Raw genomic sequence first — 15,607 nt, 5'->3', positions numbered from 1 at the left:
AGCCACGGCTGGCGGGAGAGGAGGCATTGGTCAAGAGAGACTGGAGTGACAGAGCCATTTCAGCAAGGAGGTGTGGCTCCGTGCTGACCCAGGATTGTGTAAACTGTGAGCATATCCTGTGTGTAGCTGAAAACACACATTTGGATACAAACACGTACTATGTGTAGGCGAGCATGTGTGTGTGTTTATATTGTGTCTATAAAAGATTGTATAATGCATCTGGCAGTGATGCTGTGAACAGGAAAAATATCTTTTGACGTGCAAATCTAAGTGGGTACGTAATGATTATAGTCACGAGTGCCTTGAGATGCTGTCCCGGGCACATCACTAGGCTTTCTTTGAATCTTTCTTTATTCATCTGCAAAGACAGGCTTACTTAGTGGGATTGTGGTAAAAATTAATGAGAAAAATGTATACGAAGCATATCAAGACCCTTGGACATTTCCTATTCATGTTTCCTCAGTTCTAGGGTGTGTATGCGTATGTGTGTGTGTGTGTGTGTGTGTGTGTGTGTGTGTTTCAGGCGAGACGAGCTCTCAAGTTCATGACTCCAGGTCTCCCTAGCTCTTGCCTCCCCTTAGTCCAACACCACTGAGCCCTCCTGTGACCCTGATTCAGCCCCGGGGCAGCCACTTCTGTAGCAAGGGACATGAGTGTGTCCCTTCCCCTACCAGGCCCCTTCTCCCTCTTTCTTCTGTCCCTGCATGGTTCTGCTGAATATGAGTATTTCTCTGGCTCCTCTCACAGAGAACACTGGTGCTAATTTTATGCCAGAGCTCTGATATGGTGTAATTTGAGACCAGACACTCTGTCAGCAGTGGGCGGCCGTCCTGCTGCTGCTGTGGCGGTTCCCGGCCTGCTCCCTTATCCCTTTCCGGGTCTCCCACGCTAGGTCCTCCGCTGGCTGCTGTCGCTGCTGCAGGGGGCGGAATGATTCAGAAGAGGAGCCAACTCTTGGCACATTTGTCTGGCAAGTGTTTGCTGTGGGGCAGGTACAAAAGGACACCTGGCTTGACCTCTCCCAAATGGAGACCTGACTTCCGGCAACCTCCTCTCCATCCAAACAAAAACACCATCAGTTTGAGCCCCAAGGCCACCATACAAGTTTGTGTGTTTGACTTCCACAAGAAAGCACCGCGGTCGTCTCTCTTCCTGCCAGGCTGCTTCCGGAGCACACCCCAAGACGTCACCTTGGAGATTTGAAGCAGGGAGCTGGAAGGAGAGGAAGAGCCGCCAGCGGCTGTCAGAGGCAGGCAACAGTTAAGTGACAGTCTGACAGTGGCAGAAAGGATGGAATGCTGAAAAAAAATAGACTCAAGAACTCAAAAGTAAATACTAGAGGAAGGGGCATCTCTGCAGGACCAAACTGTACGAAACGATGTTCATTCATAACCTTCTCGCCAGGGGAAGGCTGGCTATGCTCCCGGAACAGGGAATGGATGTGCAGGTTACAGGAAGCAAAGCATTTTGCAAACCTTCCTCATGGACAGCACAGTGCCTGCCTAGCAAGCGCAAGGTCATGAGTTCGACTCCTGGTACCGGAAAAAAAAAAAAAAACAAAATAAAAAAATAAACAAAAAAACCCTTCCTCATGGAGATGCCGGGGTGCACAGGTGAGAGATAGCCCCCATTTGGGGGTGAAGAAACTGCCTCTGGGGGGACAGAGGTCAGGGCCCAGGGCTGTAGCCGCGGGACCTGGAGTGGCCAGAAGCTCATTCCGGGACCAGCAGATGCCTGCTGCCTTGTCAGCTGCTGTCCTGGGGAAGAGAAGGAAAATCCCTGATGAGACTGAGCAAGATTCCTGGGGATCCCTCACGCACTGAATTCCCCAATCCTGGCCCACATGTGTCTGCCTTTATAATTTACGAGGGGAGCTGAACTGGACCTCATCCCTGAGCCATAAATAGCCGCCCTGGCAGGCCTGGGGCAGCATTTGAAGACAGGGAGGGTGCAGAGGAAGCCAGCAAGACAGCAAGTGCCCTGAAGGCAGGGCGCCCCCTTCCTCCGGGAAGCGGATGGCTCTGGAGTGCACATGCCCTGGCTCTGCCACCCACCAGCTGCCCCCACCTCTCAGACCACGAGCCTCCTTGTTCATCTTTCTAAATGGTCACAATAACCTTTGCCTCATAGGATCCTTATATTAATCAACATGCCTTAAGCCCCTCCTATGTGCCAGACGCCTTCTGCGTGCCAGGCTGTAGATGATAATTTCCTTGATATGACTCGGTACTTCCCTTCCCTCTCCCCGCTGCCCTTGCTTCTCTCTATCACATACCAATCACATTCAGTTCTCCTTTCTTACCTGTATCTGTCATCCACTCTTGCCCACTACTCTTGTGGATAACTCGATACAATTCAGTGTTGATGAAAACTGAACACCAGGGGGCGCCGCGACTCAGCAGCCAGGCTCCCGGAAGTCTAAGCACGAAGGACCGGCAGAGCCCAGGGTCGATATCCTTGAGGGGGCCAAGAGGGTGGTTGCCTGCTGGAACCCAGTGTGTCCCCCAGAAACTCCATCAGTCGGAGCCTGAAAAGAACTCAGGAGAAGATGCTCCCGGGCTTGGGATGCTGACCTTCCTCTCCTTTGATCATAAATATGACAACAACCACGATGCAGTGAGCATTCAAACACTCAGTGTAAGCATTCAACACCGTAACACTGCAGGGTGCTGCATGAGTTGGCACTTGCAAAGCCCTTAAAACAGTGCTTGGCCCAAGGTCCAGCTCAGTACGTGTTGGCTTTGATTATTGTTACTTAATCCTCACACCACATCCATAAAATGAGTAATATGCTTATCCCTGTCCTGGAGACGAGGAAATTAAGGCTCTGAGGGATTAGGAGACTAAATCAAAGTGACTTAGTGTCAGAATGACATTTGGACCTTTGCTGTGGCTGACTCTGAAACCCCACACTGTTAATAACTGTTATACTGGCATTCCTTCATTCATTCACTATACAAGCGTTCACTTCGCACCTGCTTTGCAGCAAGTCAGAATGTTACAGCTGCCTTCAAGAAGCTCACGCTGCTATTGCAATGAACACATACGCCACACAGGCTTATATACACATATGCACATGCATGCATATATTCACATGCACATGAATGCTTACCTATGCTTTCACACTTACATAAGCACACACACATGCATGTATATGTGCATTCTCACATACACGAATGCATGCACATAGAGCCAAGTACTATTTATGGAGAAACATATTTAGCACCCAGTCTCCCTGATTCCATCTCCAGCACACCCCTCCAGGGACTGCAAACACAATTTTCCACAGAGGCCTGGCAGGGAGCCTCATAGTTTTAGATGGGACTGGGCTGGAAAGACAAGAGGGGGCATAGACTGTGACCTGGCTGTTGATGCCAGCTTCTGGCACAGGACTCCAAGGAGTCGTGAGACTCTCAGTTTGAACCCGGCCTTCCAGGTTGTCATGAAGATATATTTGTCAAGAGTGGAGGTTGCAACTTGCTTTTTGGCAGTTGCTTGGCTTGACTTGGAACTGTGCAGAATGAGGATCATGGTGCCTGGAGCTCTTTTTCTGCACTTGCTCGGGGCTCTCTAAGTGTTGGGGTGGGTAAGTAGAGCAAGTGGGCTTGTAGGCCAGTGTGGTTCTCTGGACTTCATTCAAAGAGGAAAGAAACCTTCCGAGTGTTTTCAGTAAGGAGCGACATTGTTGGATTTAGACTTTTACAAGATCCCTTTGTCTGCTCTTTGCAGAACTGCTTGAGGTGGGTGGCACTGACAGCAAGAGGAGGAAGTGCCTTTTCTAGTAACATTTTATTTGGTTTTTAAAAATCAGATCTATTCCAGTATAATTCACAGTCAACAAACTCACCAGACTCAAAATATGCAACTCCATGGTTTTTGACAGTTATGTAACTACCACCATAATCACAGTGGAAGACACTTCTCTGATTGCCAAGGATTCCTCGTGCTCCTTTGCAGCCTGCAGCTCCAGGCCTGACAGCCACTGACCTGCTTTCTAGCACTCTGTGTTGTCCTTCCCAAAATGTCATACAAACAGAGTAGGTAATTTCTTCTGCCTGGATTTTTTGCACATAGTATAATGCTGTTGAAATTCATCAGTGTTGAGGTGGACATCAGCAATTCCTTCATTTTATTGCCAAAGAGTATTATTTTATGGCTATACCACAGCCTGTTATTTACTCACAAGTTCCTGGACATTGGAGTTGTTTCTAGTTTGGAGCGGAAGCAAAACTGCTAGAAACTTTCAAGTACACATGATGGCATGGGCAGGTGCTTTCTTTTCTTCTGGATAAATATCTAAGCGAGGGCTGCTGGATTTGTATAACACATGCATATTTAACTTTATAAGAAAAGTACTTCCTAAGTGATGGCACACCATTTTGCCTCTTATGTTAGCCAGCTCTCTGTCCTTGCAGCAAATACCCATGGAAACAATTTAAAGGAAGGAGTCTTATCTTGGCTTACAGTTTCCGAGGTGTCAGTCCATGGTCAGCTGGTTCCAAGGCAAAAGCATCAGGGTAGAAGGGCAGAGCAGAGGAGAGCTGCTCACCTCACGGCAGCCAGGAAGCAGAGAGAGCATGGAGCCAGAGAGGAAGGGGCCAGCTGTAAGATACAGGCCCTGAGGTCACATCTCCATGCCGCTCTCCCTTCAGTGAGGCCCCATCTTGTAAATTTGCTTCACTTCTGCATAATGACATTACACTATGACCTCATCAAAGGATTCATCTAGTGACAAAGTTAGAGCCCTCCTGAAGACCCCACCTCTGAACACTTGAGACTCTGGGGGCCATTTCTTATCTAAACCACTCTAGGTGGTTCCTACTAGCCAATCAGAAGGCAGGGGCTCAGGATACCGGGTTCACACTGGGTCAGAGACAATAGCTTCAGGTCTGTGGAGGACTGGAGTCTATATGCAGTCAGAACCTCTGGCTGGTTGTTAAATTATCTCCTCTTGGCTCTGGACCTACCTTCTGTACTCTGCTGTATGGTGCCAGGGCTGTGATTCCAAATCACATTCATATTCAACATACGAATATTCCCGTCTGAATCCCGTTAGCTTCTGTCAATGGCGGGGGGCAGAAGAAGGCTGGAGGTATTGGACAGGAGGAAGGGTCTTGCTCCTTCATATTTGCTGGCTGTAGCCAACTGCTCAACTGTGGTCCCAAGGTGAATTTCAATTTCTTGTCTTTTCCACATTCCCATGGCCAGTGTCAACTCATTCCCACCCAAAGATCTGAAGTCCTGGGTCCCAGGTACCAAGGGGTCCTTGTCCTCCAAGTTTCTGGGTTGTGATCACTCAAATTTCTTCCTCCTCTTCTCATAGTCACAAAAGTGGTGGCTTCTAAATGCAGTTCCTAGCTGGTTGCCTCAATATCCTCTTTTGCTTTTCTCAGTCTTCCAAGATCTCTTCAACCAATCCCCTGTATTAAATTCTCCATATTGAAAAACATGTCCACATTCTGTTTTCCCAAAACTCAGTGCATCAGTGCTTACTAGAGAAATGGATTTAATGCAAGATATACAAATATATAAGAATTTACAAGACTGGCTTACAATGACTGCCGACAAAGTTGGATATGGAAGAGTGCAAAAGGTCAATCTGTGCTGGAGATCTGAAGGATCCAGTTGAAGGATCTGGCCCGGAGCTCACTGTGAATCCATATCATGAGGCCAAAATGGTCTGGGCCGGAGGTCGAAGAGTCTGTGCTGGAAGCCAGGAGACCATCTCCAAGGTGAAGACGAAGGCTGGAGCTCCTCTGAAGAACTAGAAGCCAGCCTTCCTTCTGTTTCCCTTTTATACTATTCGGGCAACAGGGCTACCTAAGGTGAATCTCTCACACCCAGAGATATGCTGAGCCAATTTAGTTGGACATTTCTTTCTCAAATTAACACAATGAGTTAACTACCACACCCAGCCAGTTTAGCAGATGACAAAATCCAGCCCCCCAGCTGAAGAAGAAACTAGGGGAACATGCAGACAAGGAGAGGTGATGAGGAGCAGGAGGCCTTTCTACTGTCTTCCACTGGGCTCTCAGACTACTCACTCAAGTACTCTGAGCCTCAGTTTATCTATCTGTAAAAGGCACTCAAGTAGAACCTGATATAATTTCAGGATCAATAAACATTTGAGGAAGGACATCTACTGAATTTGGGCATGTTATCATTCTGTTTTGGTATCCTATAGGGAATGCAAACCCCACCAGCAACGCCGTGCCTTTATTTTTCTTGATCTAGTGTGGCAGAGACTGCTGATGTCTCCAGAGTCCATTTCCCTCCTTTCCGTTCCTGATGGCGTCGCCGAGGCGCAGCTGGACTCATGACCACCCAGCTAAAGACAACATTTCCCAGCTTCATCAGCCCCTTTCTCACGCCCACAATAAAGCCGTCTAGTGCACAGTTTTGGAAGCTGGAAGTCCACACAGCACTGTGCCAGTTCTCCCAACTTGAGCTCTGTGAAGCGTTTCCCTCCTTCTGGCTCCTGCTCCAGGGTTTGATGGCTTTTTCTTCATCCCTTTGATTCTTTGCGTCACCTAAGATTCAAAGATGTCTCTTGAAGGCCAGGGACTGCCTCACCCCAGAGCTCATGACTTGGTCACCATCTTTACCTTCCACGTCTTCTTGACTCCTCTGACCCCCACCTCATCCTGCTAAGGGTTAGATTACAACAGGGCATGTGTGGGGCAAGAACCGTGTCATGTTCATCTGTGGATTTCCTGTGGAGGGGGGAGGAGGGGAGGATGCAGGGAGGTAGGTAGACCGCAGAGGGACTGGGCTCAGCCCCTGGGCAGTCCCTCCTGCAGGAACCAGGATCTTGCACTTCCCGCTCCTCTGAGCTCTGTGCTGTATCCTAAGCAAGGTGCCCCCTCCTTGTGCCCATACTGTGGCAATGCCTGCCCGAGGGCCTGCCTCCTCCAAATGCACGGCCGGGAACCCAAGAGCTTTGCCACAGGAGAGGGAGGAAATTCTGCAACTGTCCTTGCAGCTCCGTGCTCAGTGACAACAGACTCCCACCAGTGGCTTCCTGGCTGCTGCCCTCAGTGTCCCCACCCCCAGCCCAGGTCTCTGCAGACGCCATGGTGCTGCCTTGGCTCTGGCTGCTTCTCGTCCCCCATGTCCAGTTCCTTGCTGGCCACCTTCCCACCCCACTTTCTGTTCTTGGGTGGGTGTTTCATGCAGTTCCGTGGTTCCCCAGGCTCTGATTTAGCACCACGCCATGTGTCTCAGCCACCCTCGTGCCCCACTCCCCCCAGTGTACCCAGAGCTGGTTCTCTTCCAGCAGCTCCTCATGAGTGTCGTCTCCACTGATCACCAAAGCAGAAGCCTGGGAGTCACCTTGGCCTCTTGCGACCTCTGCCTGCCTCAGCCCCCGGGCCAGGAATGTCTTCACCTCTGTGAGGCTCCTCTAGCGGCCCCACGCCAACCCTACAGTCCCCCGTCTCTCTCCTGAACTGCGTCGGCCTCCTGGCTTCCTGTCCCATCTTGGCCCCGTGGTCTGCCATCTACACTGGATTTCTGGAGGACTTTCTGCAGTCAGACTCGCTCCTGTGCCTGCCATCCCTGCAGGTGTCTCCGTGGCTAAGAGAAGGAAGCCCTGTTGTTCTTAATGAGCCAGCCTCTCGCCTGACTCCAGCCTCTTTCTCCTGCTCTCCCAGTGGGAGCCCGAGGTGCAGCTAGGCCCCCACGGGCCCCAGATCTTTGCATACCGGTGCCTCCACCCCTCCCCACATCCCTGGCTGACCAGCTCCTGTCTCCCTTGAGATCACATATCATCTACCGCCCCAGGGTGAGAGGTAGAGTGTCTGCCTGGTGCACAGTAGGTGCTCAAGACAGGACAGTTAAGCTTGCTATATTATAAGGGGAGACCGGAGGCGGGGTTGGAAGTGACACCAAAGACCACGATGTCACTGCCTGGAGTGTACCTCACCTCATGGTGTCATTTGATATGCAGAGGAGGATGGCAGTGGGGAGCGAGGTCACCACTTCCTCATGCCCTGAATAGCAGAATGTGAAATTTTTCCAGAATAAGGCCCTGATTCTTCCTAAGAGCCTCCTTCTTCCAGTGTGAAGAGGAGAAGGGGCCTGATCTGTCATGCTTTGCAGCTGCGAACTCCCACCCACACCCTACATTGTCTACTGCATACCTGGCCCTGCCCCTTGCTCCCCCAGACCACATTTACAGGCTTACACGGAAGAGGAAGACGTCGGAGTGACCAGAGGGGTGAGGGGCCCCACAGCCTCCCACTGGGGGACACTTCTCCGCTCAGCAACTCCATGGGCGAGAGGCATGGCCACTGTGAGACTCCTCCCTCCCAACCCTTCTTTTCTGCCTCCACCCCTGTTGTTTCTTTGCATTGATTTTTCAACATTTGAATCAAAAGCACAGGTTCTAAGAATATAACTAGAAAGAAGAGTATTGAGAAGACCCTGTTCCTTCCTTTCCATCTCCCAAAGAATTACTTAAACCTTTAACATTATTTCTTCTAAATGATTCTATATTTTTAAGTGATAGGCATACATTGGCATTTTTGTTGATTGATTTTTTTTTTTTTTTTTTGCTACCTGAAATTGAACTCAGGACTTGCGCTTGCCAGGCGGGTGCTTGTGCCACCAAGCTATATCCCTGGTCTATTGATTGATTTTTAGATATTGCACATTAGTCTCCTCTTATGGTAAATGTGAATTCAGTGCCCTTGGAAACACATGAATATGTTCAACACCCAATATTCCTCCTTCTTCCTGTCCTTCCAAGATATTTATGTCACTACCTTTATTAAAACAGTAAGTCTGTGACTATATTCATGGCCCTGTACATTATTCATTTAAGAGTCATCATTATATAACGATTAACTTTTCTTCTTGAGCAACTTTTCTTTTTCCATGGGTTAGTAATCACTTTGAATTTTTACACATCACAATGTCCCACATACATATTGTGAGTTTTTTCATATGCTCTGTGATGCTGTCCAACTTATCATCCACCCTGCTGAACCTCCTTTTCCTCAAAGCTTTTGGGCTGCCCACCCAGCTGACCGCTGTCCATTCCATTCCTTCTTGAGGGTTTTTTTTCCCCCATTGTTCTCATTCTCCTGATTTGGATCTGCCATTTCCTGGCTAGCATATCCCCTTTTTTGTTTTACTCCCTCATTTTACTGGAGCACATTCTCTTATATTTCCCTAAAGACAGATGCACTGTAAGTAAATGTTGAAAATTTACATGCCTGAAAAGGTCCTCACATTTGACTGAGTTTAGCCAACTAGAAATTTATTTGTTGAAAATCATTGACCTCAGATTGTGGAAGGCAGTTTTGCTTGCCTTCTTGCATCCTAGGTTGACCTCGAGAGAAACATAAACACTAATACCATTCTGACTTCTGTTTCATCATATATAACATTTTAATTCTTCTTTAGAAGCTTTTGGGAACATCGCCTTACCTCTGGTCTTCTGGAGTTACATGATGATATGTGTTCTATAGATTATTTATCATGCATTTTACTGCTCCATGGTAAGCCTGTTCAATCTGGTGACTTAAAATCTGTAGTTCGGGGAAACTTTGTCCAATTTCCTCATGTATCTGCATCTCAACAAAAATCACTCTGGTCCAAGTGGCTCATTCCTAATTCAACTTACAGGAACAGTTCTGCTTCCTGCTTTTTTGGTCTTTGAAATTTTCCTCCGTTGTCTGGATTTTTTGTTCCTTTTTTGCCTCTTTTAATGGGTTTAGGTTAGATGTTAGACCTCCTAAATTGTCTTTATGCTCATTTTCCCCCACCGTATTTTCTATCTTCTATTCTCCCCATCATCCCCTTGAAGTTATTTCTATGATTTATTTTCCAAATCTATTACTGAAATTATTTTACCTACACCATACTAAATTTCAAGTTCTCTTTATTGTTCTCCAGTTGATCAAAGCATCATAGCATTCTACTCTTGTTTTGTGAATTGTATCATTGAGCTTTTGCTGTGTAACAACCATAACAATAAGCAATATGTTTTTTCCTTATGTGTCTGTGTCTTGACAAAAATCATTCTCGGCCAAGTGACTCATTCCTAATTCAACTTACAGGAACAGTATTTCTTCCTGCTTCTTTTTTTTTTTTTTTTTTTTTTTCTTCTTTTTTTTTAAATCTTTTTTGCTTGGTATCTCTGTTTCTCATGGGGGCTTTCCTCATGTACCTAATGCCCATTTGCACTGCATTAGTATTGAAGACAAAGAAGCTCCTAAGGCTGCTAAGAGGCTCTGCAGTATGAGTGAGAGCTTTTGGGGTGTACTGTCCATTGGGATATTTGCGGGGGAAGCTATGTTGCTGGGACCTCCACAAGTGACAGCAGTGCTAGTCTTTTTCCTTGACAAATCCCTCCAGTAATTAGTCTGACAGCTGGGATGCTATGCTTGAAATATAGGAACGAGCTAGTGTATGTGGGGCCAGAAGGATGCTCTGACCATGCAGAAGGCTGACTTCCATCAATACCCTGTTTTTTAGCCCAGTGTCTTGTCCGGTCCTCTGCTGCAGCCTCTTCACCATCTTTGGAGAATGCATTTCCTGCAGGAGGCTCCAGGCTAAGCCCTTGACAGCTGCCTCTCAACGCCCTGCCATTGTCCCCTCCACTTACTCCCCCTTAAGTAATGGGCTTAGGGGGCTCTGGGACTCATTCACTTTCTTCTCACTGCAGCCCTCCTCCCTTCTGTGCCTTGTCATTTCCTCTGCTCTTCCTGAGCTGTCCGTTCCTCCAACAAGCCCTGCCTTCCACCACAGTGCCGCAGTTTTCCTCTCTATCTCTTTGCCCTTGAAGAATTAAAATTTATATGCATATTTTCTCTGTGTTAGAGAGTGCCCAGGAGGAAGGGGAGATCAATGCTGATAGCCCTTTCTATAAAGCTGTTCATCACTTTGGGGATGTGTAATAAATGCTTCCCATGCAGGCTATGCCCAGGGCCTCCCTGTTTTCACAGTAACAACAAAAACATTAATCACGGTGTTTTCCTGAAGCAAGAAGTCTTTGCTCCTCTCCCCGCCAAGGATGCAGCTCAGCAGCCATTTCACTTTTTAACATTTGCAGTGAGCCTCTTTTCTTTGTTGTTATATTCGTGCTCTCATTTCACAGATGAGGAAACTGTGGCTGGGAGAGGAGAGCGAATTGCCTAAGGTCACAGGTGGCAGAGACTTGAGTTCCTTGCCTTGCACGGCCAAGCACCTGCTACTTCCTGGATAGCCCAAGGCGGAAGCAGCAGAGCCTCTACCGATGGAGAAGCCAGGTGTAGGTCCCCAGGGCTGCCAAGTGCTTCACCTGCATTTCCCAGCTCCTCTGATGGCAACAGCCCGTTTTACACATGAGTAAACTGAGGCTCAGAACTGCCAAGGTACCCACTAACACACCCTCACTGCTGGGCAGTCCTCCCTGGAAGGCTGACCCCTAACACTCCCGGCTACTTCCCTGGTGGACATTTCAAAGTGTGTTAGTTGTTCAAAGACGGGCGTCACAAGGAACATGAAATGACCTGGGCGGGGTTTTCCCTGTGCTTGTCTGATGAGGACCCAGAGAGCAGGACTCTGGCCAGCTCCAAGTTCTCGGTCCTAGCCACGGGAAAGACAACATTATGTCTCTCTGATTTTGCCAGCTGGCCTTGAGCTCTTTAATCCTGCTGCCTCTGCCTCCTGAGCAGCTGGGGCTGCAGGTGTATTCCACGGCATTTTAAAATGTGGTTACTGAACGGTTGTCCAATGACTGATCCAATTTGCAAACATATTTCTTTTTTACAGTACCGGGGTTTGAACCCAGGGCCTTTGCACTGAGCTGCTACCCCAGTCTTTTTTTATTTTTTTATTTTGAGACGAAGTCTCACTAAGTTGCCCAGGGTGACCTCAGATTTGTGGTCCTCCTGCCTCAATCTCCCAGAGTAGTGGGATTGTAAGTATGCACCACGCAGCCCGACTTGCAAACCTATTTGGACGCGGACTCAGGCGGGGAGTGATGGCCCTGCGTGCCTCTGTGTGCCCCTTGTTCAGTCCTTGCTGGGGAAAGCTGAGGAGAGGAGGGTCTGAGCTGTGCCCCCTTTCTGAGTGAGCGTCTGGGGGTGAGAGGTCTCTAGGCAAAAGCATGGGCCAGATGGGTGTTCATAGGGCCATGTGTCCAGGGATGCTTTCCAAGCCCTGGGGACAAACTCTGGGAAAAGCAGGTCACTGATTTTGAACTTTGTGCTGGCTTCAAAATAAAAGCTCTGAAGAGGAGCGGATGAGATGGGGGCGGGAGAGGCTGGGGGAGGGGAAGGAGACAGAGTCAGGGATGAGAAAGAACTTGCTGGGGAGAAAGGCAGAGCTGAGCCATTTGTAAAAATAGTGAAAAGTTTCCATACCATCAGTTAAAAACACCACCACCATCCCCAGCGACCACATGGACTTCGGAACCTCTTCACAGTGCAGCAACTAAAAGCTTAATTCTGGCCTCAGGCCTGATGATTGTGATTTTGTGGCTAAAGATGTTGAGTCTGAGTTGGAAGAAAACGACGACATTAGCAGACGTGGATGCTGTTGAGGTTTGCAGAGCACTGGCCAGCCAAGGTCTGCGGAGCCCGGAGGCGCACACTATGCTAGGCCCTGGGTGCCACACGGGTCAGGCACCGCGCAAAGTCAGGAGCTGGGAGTTGGGTCATCCGGTTGAAGATGGAGCAGGAGCAGAGAGCCCATGAGGAAAGGCAGAGAGGTCAGCAGGGGACAGGCTGAAACTCCCAAGAGCCCCTGGAAGGATCTGAGCAGGACCTGAGGCAGCGGAGGGATCTGCGTGACCCTGAGATCAGAAGCTCAGAGGAAAGAGAGTTGGGATCTGGCAAGACCAGAACCTGACGCTGGGCTGAGTGTATTTGGGGGCGGAAGGTTGCAGGGTCTAAAGAGAGGACAGTGCAGATAACGGGGATCACAGATCCATGGCTGGCTCCATGGCCAGGGTGTTACTCCGCCCCACCCTGTTCTGCCTGCTTGACCCAACTGAAGCTCTGTCCCTTCCTGACCTTGTTTATCTTTGAGGATGCAGGCTCCCATTCAGGTGGGTGAGCCAAAACCAGCAGGCTCTAAGGTGACTGCCACAGTGGCCGCTGGACCTCTTCCTTCATAATAATCCCATCCACATGCTGACTGACTGCCCCAGCATCATGATAGTGGGTGATTACCATGGTTATGACCAGAAAGAACCATAAAAGGAGTGAAAAGAGGTGGCCCCCAACCCCCAGAAAATTTCCATCCAAAAGGCACGAACATTCCTCCCCTTCATTAGTCAACCCTTCCCCCTATTTCTTTTTTTTTTTTTTGGTTTTTCTCCAGTACCGGGAACCGAACTCACGACCTTGCGCTTGCCAGGCAGGCGCTTTTGCCGCTGAGCTAAATTCCCAGCCCCTATTTCCCCCTATTTCTTTTACTCTATATTTTTAACCTTCTGATCCCCCCCAAAAGATTGAGAAGTTGGTTTGCAAGTCTGTCTCCTGCTTGTCCTGTTCTTAATCAAGAATAAGATCTGTGCTATTGAGCAGTTATTGGTTGTACAATTCTGAGAGGGAAAAAGGACCCAGCTTAGGATCAGGAGTTGGTGACACTGAGTGGTGTTCAATGGCCGTTCCCATTTGCAAGATTGGGAATGTTAAGGCTACAGAATGAGAACAGCCACTCTCCTTTACTGAGTGCTTACTGTGTGGTCAGCACTTCTCCAGGGCTTCTACAGTCACATACCCAGTGAAGCAGATATTCCTATCGTTCCCATTTCACTGTTGAGGAGTGAAGATTCACTCTGTCTGTAAGAGGAAACTCCAGGAACGGAGGTAGAGGCAACTAGAAGGAGAAGACAGTGCAGCAGAAAGAATCTTCTAACAATCCAGGCTTCCTCATGAGCAAGGTCAAGGGAAGCATGGACGCTGAAGAGAAAGAGATATTGACTCAGATGCCTGAGTAACAGGAAGGCTCTGGGTTCAGGTTCACTGGGTTCAAGTCCCAGTGTGCTCTTTCAGCTGAGTGGCTTTAGGAAAGTTACTTGGCCTGGCTGTGGCTCAGTTTTGTCATCAGTAAAATGGGGCTCAGAGAGCCAGGTATAATGGTGCACACCTTAATCTCAGCACTCTGGGAAGCTGAGGCAGGACCATCGTGAGTTCAAGTCCAGCCTGGACAACTTATACCTTAGTTACTTTTCTCATTGCTAAGACAAAATACCTGGCACTCAAAGTTAAAGGAGGAAAGGTTTATTTACCCTATACTTTGTAGAAGTTTCAGTTCACAGTTGACTGGCTCCAAGGCAGGGTGGCATGGCAGAGGGACACCACACAGCAGACGGGCAGAAGGCAGCAAGCAGCAAGAACAAAGGGTGACAAGTGGCATGCAGTGATCCTCTTTCTGCCCCTTATATTTTATCCTGTCCCTTATATATGACCCTAAGGGCAGGTAGCCCTCACACACCTAATCCTACCCAGAACTGTGGCAAGCGAATCGGTGGACTAATTTAGTATAATCACACACCCTTGCTCCCAGCATCACACAGTCTAGATCCAGCCATGTGATAGTTACTTTTCTCATAGCTAAGACAAAATATCCAGCACCCAAAATTAAAGGGCGAAAGGTTTATTTAGCTCACAGTTTGTAGAGATTTCAGTCTGTAACCAGCTGGCTCCAAGGCAGGGTGGCTTGGCAGAGGGGCAACAGTTCATGGTAGCAGAAGACAGCAAAAGCAACAACTGAGAGAGACAAACCTCCTTCTGACCCTTATATTGTATCCAGTCTACCAGAATTAAGGTGGTGCCAATCCAATCAGTGAACTGATCCAGCAGTCACCCTCCTAGCACCCTTAATTCCAGCAGTGCACCATGAATCAATCACACACTCTAGATTCAGCCACCTCCAAAAATTCCTTATGAGCCCATGAGGATTTGGGGGACATCTAGACACAAGCCGCAGCAACTTAGTGACTTAGTGAGACACTGTCTACAAACCAAAACTTAAAAAAGAGCTAAGGGTGTAGCTCAATGCAAAGGCCTCGGGTCAAATTTCCAGTGCTGCACAGAAGAGGGGTGTGCTAAGAGGAACATCTACCTCATACAGTGAGTGTTAAATGAGCTGGTGCATGAGTGAGCTCACTGTCATCAGCGTCCTCATCATTAAAGGGCCAGCAAGCCAAGCAGACACTCTGGGGTCGCCGGTAAGGGGCACTGAGCTCAGGAAAGCAGTAACAAGGGACCCAAGAGAGCGCTCTTCCTTTGCTCTCAGAGGATGGGATTTAAGCACTGGGAGGGAGCTAAGCAAGTCTTGCCTAAATTCCTGCTTTCTGTGTTTCCTTCTCTTTTTGTTCTTTCTGAGCATTTTACAGTCTTTTGACAGTTTCAGTCTGATTCTGACATCCTAAGAGAATGTCCAGGGAGGAGTGTGAGGTCCTCGTTTTAAAGCATTAAAAGGGAGCATGCCCCTCGCTGGCCCCTTGCTAGCCCCTTGCTGGCCCTCGAGGTCAGAGTGAAAGTGTTGAAAGGGGTCAGGTTCCACCTCTGGGGAAGGTCCTGACTCCGTGTTGGGCCTGTGTGTCACTGTGCTCATGCACTTCCTGTCAGACCTGCAAGAGAAGGAAGCAAAAACCACACATAGG

The 15,607-nt window shown here is 48.5% G+C and overlaps 1 long non-coding RNA gene across 1 annotated transcript; it reads right to left on the bottom strand.

Moving 5' to 3' along the window:
* Positions 1-333: 333 nt before the first annotated feature.
* LOC106147969 lies at positions 334-7,034 on the bottom strand. Its single transcript, XR_001233031.1, has 2 exons — positions 2,303-7,034; positions 334-1,757 (listed from the first exon to the last, which is right to left on the bottom strand). It is a non-coding gene; the product is annotated as an uncharacterized LOC106147969 (long non-coding RNA).
* Positions 7,035-15,607: the final 8,573 nt, after the last annotated feature.

This window comes from Chinchilla lanigera, unplaced genomic scaffold (assembly GCF_000276665.1).
Source record: "Chinchilla lanigera isolate Chin_1 unplaced genomic scaffold, ChiLan1.0 scaffold00012, whole genome shotgun sequence".
Classification (NCBI taxonomy): domain Eukaryota; kingdom Metazoa; phylum Chordata; class Mammalia; order Rodentia; family Chinchillidae; genus Chinchilla; species Chinchilla lanigera.
This window is presented reverse-complemented; position numbering and strand designations above follow the sequence as displayed.